Source organism: Mobula hypostoma, chromosome 9 (genome assembly GCF_963921235.1).
Source record: "Mobula hypostoma chromosome 9, sMobHyp1.1, whole genome shotgun sequence".
Taxonomy (NCBI): Eukaryota; Metazoa; Chordata; class Chondrichthyes; order Myliobatiformes; family Myliobatidae; genus Mobula; species Mobula hypostoma.
Window position 1 is genome coordinate 76,002,189 of NC_086105.1, and position 14,016 is coordinate 76,016,204.

At 41.8% G+C, this 14,016-nt stretch overlaps 1 protein-coding gene and 1 long non-coding RNA gene across 4 annotated transcripts in view; one reads left to right on the top strand and one right to left on the bottom strand.

Moving 5' to 3' along the window:
• The first annotated feature begins 1,821 nt into the window (after nt 1-1,821).
• Nucleotides 1,822-14,016, top strand: part of LOC134351802 (sodium-coupled neutral amino acid symporter 1-like) — a 99,959-nt gene continuing 87,764 nt past the window's right edge. For 2 of the 3 annotated variants that reach the window (XM_063058501.1, XM_063058504.1), the window contains exon 1: nt 1,822-2,034. The gene's annotated coding sequence lies outside the window, so the exon portion shown is untranslated. Of the gene's footprint in view, nt 2,035-8,539; nt 9,901-14,016 lie in introns of those variants that run through there. The other variant, XM_063058502.1, reaches the window with a different exon arrangement.
• Nucleotides 9,584-14,016, bottom strand: part of LOC134351804 (uncharacterized) — a 42,350-nt gene continuing 37,917 nt past the window's right edge. Inside the window, exon 4 of the long non-coding RNA XR_010019256.1 lies at nt 9,584-9,668. This is a non-coding gene — a long non-coding RNA (uncharacterized LOC134351804). The remainder of the gene's footprint in view (nt 9,669-14,016) is intronic.

Consider the following 14,016-nt stretch of genomic DNA (forward strand, 5'->3'; position numbering starts at 1 on the left):
GGATTTTCAAAAGGCTTTTGACAAGGTCCCACATAGGAGATTAGTGTGCAAACTTAAAGCACACGGTATTGGGGGTAAGGTATTGGTGTGGGTGGAGAATTGGTTAGCAGACAGGAAGCAAAGAGTGGGAATAAACGGGACCTTTTCAGAATGGCAGGCGGTGACTAGTGGGGTACCGCAAGGCTCAGTGCTGGGACCCCAGTTGTTTACAATATATATTAATGACTTGGATGAGGGAATTAAATGCAGCATCTCCAAGTTTGCGGATGACACGAAGCTGGGTGGCAGTGTTAGCAGTGAGGAGGATGCTAAGAGGATGCAGGGTGACTTGGATAGGTTGGGTGAGTGGGCAAACTCATGGCAGATGCAATTTAATGTGGATAAATGTGAAGTTATCCACTTTGGTGGCAAAAATAGGAAAACAGATTATTATCTGAATGGTGGCCGATTAGGAAAAGGGGAGGTGCAACGAGACCTGGGTGTCATTATACACCAGTCATTGAAAGTGGGCATGCAGGTACAGCAGGCGGTGAAAAAGGCGAACGGTATGCTGGCATTTATAGCGAGAGGATTCGAGTACAGGAGCAGGGAGGTACTACTGCAGTTGTACAAGGCCTTGGTGAGACCACACCTGGAGTATTGTGTGCAGTTTTGGTCCCCTAATCTGAGGAAAGACATCTTTGCCATAGAGGGAGTACAAAGAAGGTTCACCAGATTGATTCCTGGGATGGCAGGTCTTTCATATGAAGAAAGACTGGATGAACTGGGCTTGTACTCGTTGGAATTTAGAAGATTGAGGGGGGATCTGATTGAAACGTATAAGATCCTAAAGGGATTGGACAGGCTAGATGCAGGAAGATTGTTTCCGATGTTGGGGAGGTCTAGAACGAGGGGTCACAGTTTGAGGATAGAGGGGAAGCCTTTTAGGACCGAGGTTAGGAAAAACTTCTTCACACAGAGAGTGGTGAATCTGTGGAATTCTCTGCCACAGCAAACTGTTGAGGCCAGTTCATTAGCTATGTTTAAAAGGAAGTTAGATATGGCCCTTGTGGCTACAGGGGTCAGGGGGTATGGAGGGAAGGCTGGGTTCTGAGTTGGATGATCAGCCATGATCATAATAAATGGCGGTGCAGGCTCGAAGGGCCGAATGGCCTACTCCTGCACCTATTTTCTATGTTTCTATGTTTCTAAAAGAAGGCATAAGATTAACGAAAGTATGATGGGGATGTCAGGGGTTGAGTTTTTACACAGAGTAGGTGTGTTGAACACACTGTCAGGGATGGCGGTAAATGTAGATACACTCACTACAGACATTTAAGAGACATAAGTAGGCACATGGATAAAAGAAAAATTGAGTTCTATGAGAAAGAGCAGGGCTAGATTGATCTTAGAGTAGGTTAAAATGTTGGCACAACATGGTGGGCGGAAGACCCTGTACTGCTAATTTAGTTTGCTCAGTCTATGTATTCAAGTGCTGCAAGATTATTGCATCACCCTTGTTCCAAACACCCCCAATTTTCTGTCTGGAAGTCTACTCAAAACTTGTCATACATATCTCCCCACCCCTCGATGATTCTTAGCTCCACCCCAAATGATTAAATTTTATTTTCCAAACTAAAATTGTTTTACTCAACTGCACTAATCCCGTATATAAAATCATATCGTTCCCACATCCCCTCACTTTCCAGTTTGCCTTCTTCTCCTTCCTAACCTTAGTCACCGTTTGCCACTGCTTTACTTGTGCGCTGGGGAGCTGGCGGTGCTGACTACCGTGACAATCATTTTGCTTTGCCACGTGTGGTCCTGTTCTGGCGAGTTCTATTGAGGTAGCTGCAGCAGGAAACTTGAAAAAAAACGACAGACAACTTCTATTCAACCGCACAATCTAAAGGCCAAATTAAAAATTACCTCCCCAGCAGCATCTAATTGGAATTTCATTCCCGTTCATCGCTTAGGACAGACTCCCACAATCATTCTACCTCGTGATCGCACCCATCAAAAAGTCTTCTGACGAAGGTTCCTTCACTCGTCCAGGTAACTGTTTTAACTTATTACATGCTATCTGTGCGAGTGTTTGATTGTATCTTGCATTTTATACAGAATCAGAATCAGGTTTAATATCACCGGTATATATATGGGTGCAATGATAGATTGTGAATTTAATTATTGCTTTTCAATGGAAATCTATAACTCGGAAAAAATCATATCATTTTAGAAAATAGTTACACATTGGCTTTTACCAAATAAAATAATTTATTTTATGAATACATTTGGATAACGAACAGTAAATCTAAACTTCAATATATTAAGGAGGTATTCTTTGTAAAAGGCGGGCTTTTTTTCTGAATAGCGATAAACTGGCTCCTTCCTGTAGTGGATTTGAGGGTCTAAGTATAGCAGCTTTCATGCATGGTTTGGTTGAAGTAAATCGTTTGTATACTCGACTGTTTTAACACAACGCAAGTGTAAGGCAGAATGTTCATTCTGTACCCGAGACTGGGGGAACTTTTGTTCATCAGTCAGGTGCTGTTGGTTGGGCAATTCCGATTACTCATAGATTCTTTATCAAGTTCTCTCGAGGACGTTTTTTTTGTGTAAGCAGATCGTCATTTGATATTTACTGGTGGAAATGAAAAATTACATTCGAACCTGAAACAATCTCGCGACGTTTATGCATTAAAAACTTTTGCAATAGACTTTTTTTTGTAATTTATTTTTTATTGAATTTCAAGATTAAACAAACATTTTCATAAGATGTATTTCAGATACTGTACATATATATCATATAATCATATTTGTCACAAATCTCCACATAATATTTGTCTGAGGAATACACTTATAGAAAGGAGAGGAAAGATTCTGTGGACGCAGTCCAGAGACCCGGATGGTAGTTTGCCTCCCTGGTGCCAGGGTCCGGGATATTTCTGATCGTGTCCAAGATATCCTGAAGTGGGAGGGTGAGGAGCCAGAGGTCGTGGTACATATAGGTACCAATGACATAGGTAGGAAAAGGGATGAGGTCCTGAAAGGAGAATATAGGGAGCTGAGAAAAAGGACCGCAAAGGCAGTAATCTCGGGATTACTGCCTGTGCCACGCGACAGTGAGAGTAGGAAAGCGATGAGGTGGAGGATAAATGCGTGGCTGAAGGATTGGAGCAGGGGGCAGGGATTCAAGTTTTTGGATCATTGGGACCTCTTTTGGCGCAGGCGTGACCTGTACAAAAAGGGCGGGTTACACTTGAATCCTAGGGGGACCAATATCCTGGCAGGGAGATTAGCGAAGGCTACTGAGGTGACTTTAAACTAGAATGGTTGGGGGGTGGGAATCAAATTAAAGAGCCGAGGCGTGAGGAGGTTAGTTCACAACAGGGGGATGGGAACCAGTGCAGAGAGACAGAGGGGTGTAAAGTGAGGGTAGAAGCAAAAAGTACTGAGGAGAAAAGTAAAAGTGGCAGGCCTACAAATCCAGGGCAAGCATTAAAAAGGGCCACTTTTCAACATAATTGTATAAGGGCTAAGAGAGTTGTAAAAGAGCGCCTGAAGGCTTTGTGTGTCAATGCAAGGAGCATTCGTAATAAGGTGGATGAATTGAAAGTGCAGATTGTTATTAATGATTATGATATAGTTGGGTTCACAGAGACATGGCTCCAGGATGACCAAGGATGGGAGCTCAACGTTCAGGGATATTCAATATTCTGGAGGGATAGACATGAAGGAAGGGGAGGTGGGGTGGCGTTGCTGGTTAAAGAAGAGATTAATGCAATAGAAAGGAAGGACATAAGCCGGGAAGATGTGGAATCGATATGGGTAGAGCTGCGTAACACTAAGGGGCAGAAGACGCTGGTGGGAGTTGTGTACAGGCCACCTAACAGTAGTAGTGAGGTCAGAGATAGTATTAAACAGGAAATTAGAAATGTGTGCAATAAAGGAACAGCAGTTATAATGGGTGACTTCAATCTACATGTAGATTGGGTGAACCAAATTGGTAAGGGTGCTGAGGAAGAGGATTTCTTGGAATGTATGCGGGATGGTTTTTTGAACCAACATGTCGAGGAACCAACTAGAGAGCAGGCTATTCTGGACTGGGTTTTGAGCAATGAGGAAGGGTTAATTAGCAATCTTGACGTGAGAGGCCCCTTGGGTAAGAGTGACCATAATATGGTGGAATTCTTCATTAAGATGGAGAGTGACATAGTTAATTCAGAAACAAAGGTTCTGAACTTAAAGAGGGGTAACTTTGAAGGTATGAGACATGAATTAGCTAAGATAGACTGGCAAATGACGCTTAAAGGATTGACGGTGGATATGCAATGGCAAGCATTTAAAGGTTGTATGGATGAACTACAACAATTGTTCATCCCAGTTTGGCAAAAGAATAAATCAAGGAAGGTAGTGCACCCGTGGCTGACAAGAGAAATTAGGGATAGTATCAATTCCAAAGAAGAAGCATACAAATTAGCCGGAGAAAGTGGCTCACCTGAGGACTGGGAGAAGTTCAGAGTTCAGCAGAGGAGGACAAAGGGCTTAATTAGGAAGGGGAAAAAAGATTATGACAGAAAACTGGTGGGGAACATAAAAACTGACTGTAAAAGCTTTTATAGATATGTAAAAAGGAAAAGACTGGTAAAGACAAATGTAGGTCCCCTGCAGACAGAAACAGGTGAATTGATTATGGGGAGCAAGGACATGGCAGACCAATTGAATAATTACTTTGGTTCTGTCTTCACTAAGGAGGACATAAATAATCTTCCAGAAATAGTAGGGGACAGAGGGTCCAGTGAGATGGAGGAACTGAGCGAAATACATGTTAGTAGGGAAGTGGTGTTAGGTAAATTGAAGGGATTGAAGGCAGATAAATCCCCAGGGCCAGATGGTCTGCATCCTAGAGTGCTTAAGGAAGTAGCCCAAGAAATAGTGGATGCATTAGTGATAATTTTTCAAAACTCGTTAGTTTCTGGACTAGTTCCTGAGGATTGGAGGGTGGCTAATGTAACCCCACTTTTTAAAAAAGGAGGCAGAGAGAAACCGGGAAATTATAGACCGGTTAGCCTAACATCGGTGGTGGGGAAACTGCTGGAGTCAGTTATCAAAAATATGATAACAGCACATTTGGAAAGCGGTGAAATCATCGGACAAAGTCAGCATGGATTTGTGAAAGGAAAATCATGTCTGACGAATCTCATAGAATTTTTTGAGGATGTAACTAGTAGAGTGGATAGGGGAGAACCAGTGGATGTGGTATATTTGGATTTTCAAAAGGCTTTTGACAAGGTCCCACACAGGAGATTAGTGTGCAAACTTAAAGCACATGGTATTGGGGGTAAGGTATTGATGTGGATGGAGAATTTGTTGGCAGACAGGAAGCAAAGAGTGGGAATAAACGGGACCTTTTCAGAATGGCAGGCGGTGACTAGTGGGGTACCGCAAGGCTCAGTGCTGGGACCCCAGTTGTTTACAATATATATTAATGACTTGGATGAGGGAATTAAATGCAGCATTTCCAAGTTTGCGGATGACACGAAGCTGGGTGGCAGTGTTAGCTGTGAGGAGGATGCTAAGAGGATGCAGAGTGACTTGGATAGGTTGGGTGAGTGGGCAAATTCATGGCAGATGCAATTTAATGTGGATGAATGTGAAGTTATCCACTTTGGTGGCAAAAATAGGAAAACAGATTGTTATCTGAATGGTGGCCGATTAGGAAAAGGGAAGGTGCAACGAGACCTGGGTGTCATTATACACCAGTCATTGAAAGTGGGCATGCAGGTACAGCAGGAGGTGAAAAAGGCGAATGGTATGCTGGCATTTATAGCGAGAGGATTCGAGTACAGGAGCAGGGAGGTACTACTGCAGTTGTACAAGGCCTTGGTGAGACCACACCTGGAGTATTGTGTGCAGTTTTGGTCCCCTAATCTGAGGAAAGACATCCTTGCCATAGAGGGAGTACAAAGAAGGTTCACCAGATTGATTCCTGGGATGGCAGGACTTTCATATGAAGAAAGACTGGATGAACTGGGCTCGTACTCGTTGGAATTTAGAAGATTGAGGGGGGATCTGATTGAAACATATAAAATCCTAAAGGGATTGGACAGGCTAGATGCAGGAAGATTGTTCCCGATGTTGGGGAAGTCCAGAACGAGGGGCCACAGCTTGAGGATAGAGGGGAAGCCTTTTAGGACCGAGATTAGGAAAAACTTCTTCACACAGAGAGTGGTGAATCTGTGGAATTCTCTGCCACAGCAAACTGTTGAGGCCAGTTCATTGGCTATATTTAAGAGGGAGTTAGATATGGCCCTTGTGGCTACGGGGATCAGGGGGTATGGAGGGAAGGCTGGGGCGGCGTTCTGAGTTGGATGATCAGCCATGATCATCATAAATGGCGGTGCAGGCTCGAAGGGCCGAATGGCCTACTCCTGCACCTATTTTCTATGTTTCTATGTTTCTATGAAAGAACAATCGAAAGAAGAAAACTATGTACATAGTAGAGAGTGATTTTTTTTTACAACATATTCATTGACTTGTAAGAATAAAATCAGGCCTATGAGGTGTTATGTAGTTAAACCATCCTTTTCCAGCATGAATAAAATTGTTCCAACTTCTCCATTTTGTAAATGCCCATTGTAATTTCCAAACATAAACGTAGAGGTGGGCTCTCCGGTGATAACCATTTCCTGGTAAGAGTCTTTTTACCTGCCACCAGCGGTACATTCATTAAATATTTATCTCTTTTCAACCATTCTTGAGGTATATACCTAAAGTATATGGTCTTACTCTCAAAGGGTATTTAACATTTAAAGGTGTCTTGTAGGGCATTATGTATCCCACTCCAATAGTCTTTGATAACTGGGCATTCCCAGAAAATATATCTTATCAAGTTTTTCCACCCGAACTCCCTCCATTTCTGTGAACTGGTACACTTCCATTGATACCTCCATATTATTGTCCAGTCTTCCTCAGATGTTATTATCCCTCCTTCCTTCTCCCACTTTGTTTTAATGTATGAAATTGAATGTGTTTTAAGATTTGACAAACCCTTATACATGCTTGAAATGATCTTACTACCGTTGTCTGAATTATATGCTTTTCTAAACAGCTCTATCAGACATGCACTTCCCCTTGGTTACATTTTTAACCATCCTATTAACATACTGTCGTGTCTGTAAATACCAGTAAAAGTTTTGTTTTTCTAATAAGTGTTTCCCTTTGAGCATTTCAAAACTGAACAGTGTTCCTTCTTTCATTATATTGCAAATAGCTGTTATTCCTTTAGCTGTCCAGGCCTTAAATCTAGCATCCAGTTTATTCGGCGTAAAATCCGAGTCATATGCACACCATTTAAGAATTGCAATGTCTCTCTCTAGTTTATATTCTTTTATAGTAGTTCTCCATATTTTAAGAGTCCATTTCACCCATGGGTTGTCAATATTATTTATGTAACTCTGTAGGTTGTTATCAGCCAAAATTGCTTGTATGGGGATGGAAAGTATCCTTTGCTCAATATTTTTCCATTGAGCGTCATATCACGGCTCTCAACTGTGCTGCAAAATAATAATCTCTCAGAGAAGGTAGGCCCCATCCCCCTTTTTCCTTGGCTAATTGCAAAGTTTTGAGATGAACCCTAGGCCTTTTACCTTGCCATATATATCTTGATAGCATCTTGTTCTATTCATTGAATTGATTTTGGTTAATCTCTTTTGGTAGGGTCTGAAAGAGATATAGTAGTTTGGGCAGTATATTCATTTTAATAGATTCAATTCTTGAACTGAGGCCAAGAAAAGGGATTAGGTTCCACCTTGTTATATCTTCCTTAATTTTTTAATATATTGGGTGATAATTGCATACTGATAATTTTGCCAAATCTTTTGACATAATGATGTCCAAATATTTGATGGACTCTGTTTGCCATGGCCAAGTATATATACTTTCAATTTCTCTTGGTGGGCTATAGTTATATGAAAGTAGTTGGGTTTTATCTATGTAGATCTTGTATCCTGATAATTGGCCATATTGTTCAAAGGATTGCATCAATTTAGGTAAACTTTCTCTTTGGCTCCCTGTGTTGAAGAGATTTACTGCAGTGTTATGAAGGGAGAAAACTTCTTCACTCAGAGGTTTGTGAGGGTGTGAGAGGAGCTGCCAGTGCAAGTGGTGCATGTGCACTTGATTTCAATGTTTAAGAGAAGTTTGGGTGGGCACACGGTTGGCAGGTGTATGGAAGACTTTGGTCCAGGTGCAGGTCAATCGGAGTAGCTGTTTAAATGACACAGACTGTTTCTGACCTGTCCTATAACTCAGTGACTCTAAGAAGCAGTAGATGTGGACAACAATGCCCCCCTATTCAGTTAGAACATGGCTGATCTAGAGCAAGCCTCAATGCTACTTTCTACAATAGCGCTCAACTGTCTGTCAATCTCTTCCTTAAATATATTCATTTATTCCAATACCACAGGTAGAGAATTCCAGCATTGACTTACGGAGAGAATTAATTCTCCCTTATATCCATCATACATCAGCAGCAGTGAAACAATACTGGTTATTCTAAAAAACCTTTTTGGGGGAAATATTCACTTTGTTAGTCCTCCTCTTTCTTTCAATAAGATTACCTCTCATTCTTCTAAAATCCGCTGAGTATAGGCGCAACTTCTCTTTATAAGTCATCTCAAGAACCAACCAAGTAAACCTTCTCTGCGTTCTCTCCACTGCAGGTGCTTTCTTCTTTAGGAATGGAGAACATTGTACACAGCTCTCTAATTAATCTATTTAACACACAGACATTAACATTGACATTGCATCAAAACTTCCCAAATCTAATGTCCTTGTGCCCCTTGTAATAAAATGCACCATTTTATTGGCCATCTTAATTGCTATCTGCACCCTACCTTTTAATGTTACATGTACATGGACACCCATATTTCTTTTGACTGTATGTCACTAATAATTTCCCTTCCACTTTTTACCCAAATTTCCCCTCATTATGCTCCACCTACACACTTCCTGACCTCTCACTTATCGATTTGTGGGTTCTTTTGTGTGCTTCCACAGTTTATAAAACCACCATCTTTATATGGTATTTGTGTACACAGCTCCATTTTTATTGTAATGTAGATTGTAAATAATGAAGGCCTCAACTATGATCCCTATTGCACCTCAGTAGTTAATAATTTCCAATTCTTTCTTCTGTTAGTCGGCTAATGTCTTACCCATTCCAATATATTATCTCCATTCTTATTAAGTAACCTTCTATGAAGGTGGTTTTTCAAACACCATCTAGGGATTTAAATACATGACCTCTGCCTTTATCCACCCTGTTTGCTACATTCTAGATAGGTGATTTCCCAATGTCCGTTAATAAGTCATTGAAGGGGGAAACAGTTCTCAGCTCTATGAAAAAATCGTAGCACATTGTGACGAAATAGAAAGTGCCATTTTTACCGAATGGGTTGAGTAATCTCTCCCTGCCACTTCATTCAGTGGTGAGATAGTCAGCAGCCAGTATTCTTTTTGATTTGCATCAACTAGGAATTAGACTTCATTTGAAATGTGTTGCACTTTTTCAGAAGGCAGGTGTTTAAGTCATATTTTGGGTGTGCTTTAGTATCGATGGCCGGCACCAAAGAGTCAGTTGCTTTAGACTTCATTATGGCGAATTGCACAACATTTCTTTCTTAACTCTGAAAGAGATACAAAAGTTACCCGGATATTCCTCCTTGTGCGAATTTTCGGAACCGCTGATGAACATCTTTGACCGGCATCTGAGCCATATTCCCGCTCTGTCAGAGACTGTATGCTTTCCAATCTTGAACATGTTCAATATGTTAAAAAAATCTGGAATACTTGAACACACGAATACAAGGTGTACATTGGTTGGTTAATCACTCGGAGATAACCCACGATAAATGGCAGGTACTGAGGTGCTACAAAGTTTATGAACTCTGTAGAATTTTTCTATTTCTGTGTAAGTATAACCTAAAATAGTAATTTTTTTGTTCATGTATAGAGGAGCGGAGTTAACGACAAATAATAATTTTAGCCAATGTAATATGACAGCCCAAGCTTTGTTTTTTTTTAGTTTAGTTTTTTTAGTTCAGCGTTTTTTTTCTCTCTTTATAAAATATCTTTTTCATGGTCAGTTACTATGAGATTGGGAGGCTAAACTATATTTGTTACTTGGAATTTGTGCTTGTACATGTTAACTGTTATTATTGTAATCCCGATCTCTATGTATCATTACTATTATTGTCATGTTTATTAATTTTGAAACTTAATAAGAAGATTGAAAAAGAAAGATAAAGAACATCCAGATTTCACCTCCCTCTCTATTGCACATTGTGCTCTTGGTGTGATCTTTGCAGGATGCCCATTCCTAGGGAGAGTAGCAACAGTACTGAATTTCCTCCATTTGTAGACAATTTCTCTTACTGTGGACTGATGAACACTTATGTCTTTAGAAATGCTTTTGTAGCCTTTTCCAGCTTCATGCATCTCTACAATTCTTCTTCTATGGTCCTCTGAAAGTTGTTTTGATCAAGGCATGGTGCACATAAACAGATATTTCTTGTGAAGAACAGGCTCTGTCAGTAACCTGTATTTATGTGTCTTTTTTATAGGGCAGGGCACCTCTCTACACCTCCAATCTCATTTCATTGATCTGAAGCCCTAACTCCAAATAGCTGTTGTAGAAGGTATTATTCCAGAGGTTCACATACTTTTTCCAACAAATACATGTAATAAACAAGTAACACACATAAAAGTTGCTGGTGGAATGCAGCAGGCCAGGCAGCATCTCTAGGAAGAGGTACAGTCGACATTTTGGGCCGAGACCCTTCGTCAGGACTAACTGAAAGAAGAGCTAGTAAGAGATTTGAAAGTGGGGGGGGGGGCAGGGAAGATCCGAAATGATAGGAGAAGACAGGAGGGGGAAGGATGGAGCCAAGAGCTGGACAGGTGATTGGCAAAAGGGATATGAGAGGATCATGGGACAGGAGGCCCAGGGAGAAAGTAAAGGGGGAGCGGGGAAGCCCAGAGGATGGGCAAGGGGTATAGTGAGAGGGACAGAGGGAGAAAAAGGAGAGAGAGAAAAAGAAAGTGTGTATATAAATAAATAATGGATGGGGTACGAGGGGGAGGTGGGGCATTAGTGGAAGTTTGAGAAGTCAATGTTCATGCCATCAGGTTGGAGGCTACCCAGACGGACAAGTATAATGTTTTTGTGTTACTTATTTAATTGGGTTGTCTTTATTTAGTTTTAGGATTTGTGGGAAGATCTGATCACATTTTCGGTCATATTTATGCAGAAATAGAGAAAATTCTACAGGGCTCACAGACTTTCTAGCACCACTGTAGCCTGTGCACCAATGCTAAGCTCTGGAGATTTCAGCATCTGAGGTAAACACAGTGTGTTCAGTTATGCTCACCCTGCAATAAAAAAGATGCCATTAAGCTGGAAATGTTACAGAAAAAAATTGAAGATATTGCCAGAAGTCATGGGGAATAGGTTGCAGGAAGTGGATGGGTCGTTTCTTGGAATGCAGAATTCTGAGCAGTGATCATGAAGTACCCAGAAAAGGTGAATGCACAAAGTCATTTCCCACGGTTGAGGAACTGAGAACTAAGGGGCATAGGTTTAAGGTGAGAGGGAAAGGATTTAAGTGGAACCCGAAGGACAACTTTTTTTTAAGAGGGTTGTACTTTTCTATAAAGAGCTGTCAAAAGTGCTTGACAACAATTTAAAAAAACATTTGAACAGATACATGAATAGGAGATGTTTAGATGAATAAGGGTCAAATGCAGGCAAGTTGAATTAAGATGGGTATCTTCATCCATAAGACATAGGAGTGTCTTTGTCCATAAGATGTAGGAGCAGCTAGGCTATTCAGCCCATCGAGTCTGCTCCACCATTCCATTATTGCTGACTTATTTTCCCTCTCAATCCTATTTTCCTGCCTTTTCCCCCATAATCTTTGACTCCCTTACTAATCAAGAACCTATCAGCCTCTGTTTTGAAGCTACCTAATGACTTGGCCTCCAGAGCCATCGGTATAAATCTATGACTTAGTGTAAACTGCTGACAGAACCTCCCAGTCCCATAGTCTAAGATTTGATGGAAAACACGAGTTAGCACTGACAGGTTTGCCGATCTTTCACTCAACAGTTAAGCCATTGAAACCTATCGAGTATTGAAAGGCCTTGACAGAGTGGATGTGGAGAGGATATTTCCTGGAGTGGTTTGGGGGGCGGGGGGTGGTCTTGGACCAGAGGGTATAGCTTTAGAATAGAGGGACATCCATTTAAAACAGAAATGAGTAGGAATTTCTTTAGCAAACAGGTGGTGAACATGGAGTTCATTGCCACAGACAGCTGTCATTGAGTATTTTTTCAAAGTTCAAGTTCAAAACAAATTTGCTGTCAAACGATGTATATAGAACATAGAAAATCTATAGCACATTACAGGCCCTTCGTCTCACAATGTTGTGCCAACCACGTAGCCTACTCTAGAAACTGCCTAGAATTTCCCTACTGCATGGCCCTTTATTTTTCTAAGCTCCATCTACCTAACTTAGAGTCTCTTAAAAGACCCTATTGTATCCACCTCTACCACTGACGCTGGCAGTGCATTTCACACACCCACCACTCTCTGTCTGAAAAACCTACCCCTGACATTCCTTCAGTACCTATTTCCAAGCACTGATGGTTGAAATGTTCTTGAATTTCATGGCAGCAGTCAGAGGAGAGCTTGGCCTGGATAGTATGGATCCTTGAAGCTGCATTTTTGTGGCAGCACAGAGGCTGATAGATTCTTGATTTGTAAGGGTGTCAAAGGTTACCGAAAAATGGTAAGAGAATAAAATTGCGAGGGATAATAAATCAGCAATGATGGAATGGCAGAGCAGACTTGATGGGCCAAATGGCTTAATTCTGTTCCTAGGTCTTATGATCTCATTATCTATTAACTGCAGGTGCCCCTGGCTCATCCAGTGGGTTGTTAACACACCCCGGTCACCTCCTAACACCAGGGGCATGGCAGTGGAATAATCCAAATCTGGGTGGGTCAATCTAAGGCTATCTACTGAAATACATTGACTTATACCTCTCTTACTTGTGATAAAATTCTTTCTCTATGTTCCAAAGTGCAGAACAGGCCTTCATAAGGGGGCCTAAGGGGATGTTGGTGTGTGTCTTAGTGGGTGAAAAGAAATGAGGCGGAATGTAGGTCAACAGGAACCCAAGGGTGCTACACGCCATGATGGGAGGTAAAAATAGGTGAAAAGGAATTGAATGATGACAGTGGAATGCTGTTGAGAGGCCAAGCAGGTGGTCGTAACGTCAGAAATGAAATCCCCATGCACTCATAACTGCTGCCTGTATACCAACTCAGTCTCAGGCAACTGCAGATCCTCTTTTGGAGCAGTTCTGAGCCCCTGCATGACCCACGGGAGACGATCATGCCAACACTCATCAGTCAGGGAGCTTCTCCGAGCAGCCTTTAAGGAGCGGTGAAACCGTTCACATAGGCCGTTGGACTGCAGGTGATACATAGTGGTGTGATGTATCCTAATGCTGAGGTTCTGGGTCATCACAGCCCAGAGGTCTGGAATGAATTAGGGCCCATGGTCAGAGGAAAGATCAGATGGGGCACCAACTTAGGTGCTGATGAATGCCCGAGCTACATCTGTGAGGGTCGTCATCGATGCTGGAGCAACAATCTCTGACCACCTCGTGGTATGGCCCACCTCGGTAAGAAGGTGCGTGAAATGGCAGGTAGAGGACCAACAAGGTCCACATTGACATGGACAAATCATCAGTCAGAGACCTCAAAATATGCCAGTGCCACCTGAACATGACGGATAATTTTTGCCCTGTGGCACTCCACACAGCCTGCAGTCTGATCACACACACCCTTTCTGAGGTCGTGCCAACAAACTTCAGTGCAAACTGTTTCTTGGAGGACTACCGGCCCGGATGCAAAAGGCCATGTATAGAGTCAAAAATAGTCTGTCTCCAGTTTGTGGGCATGATGGG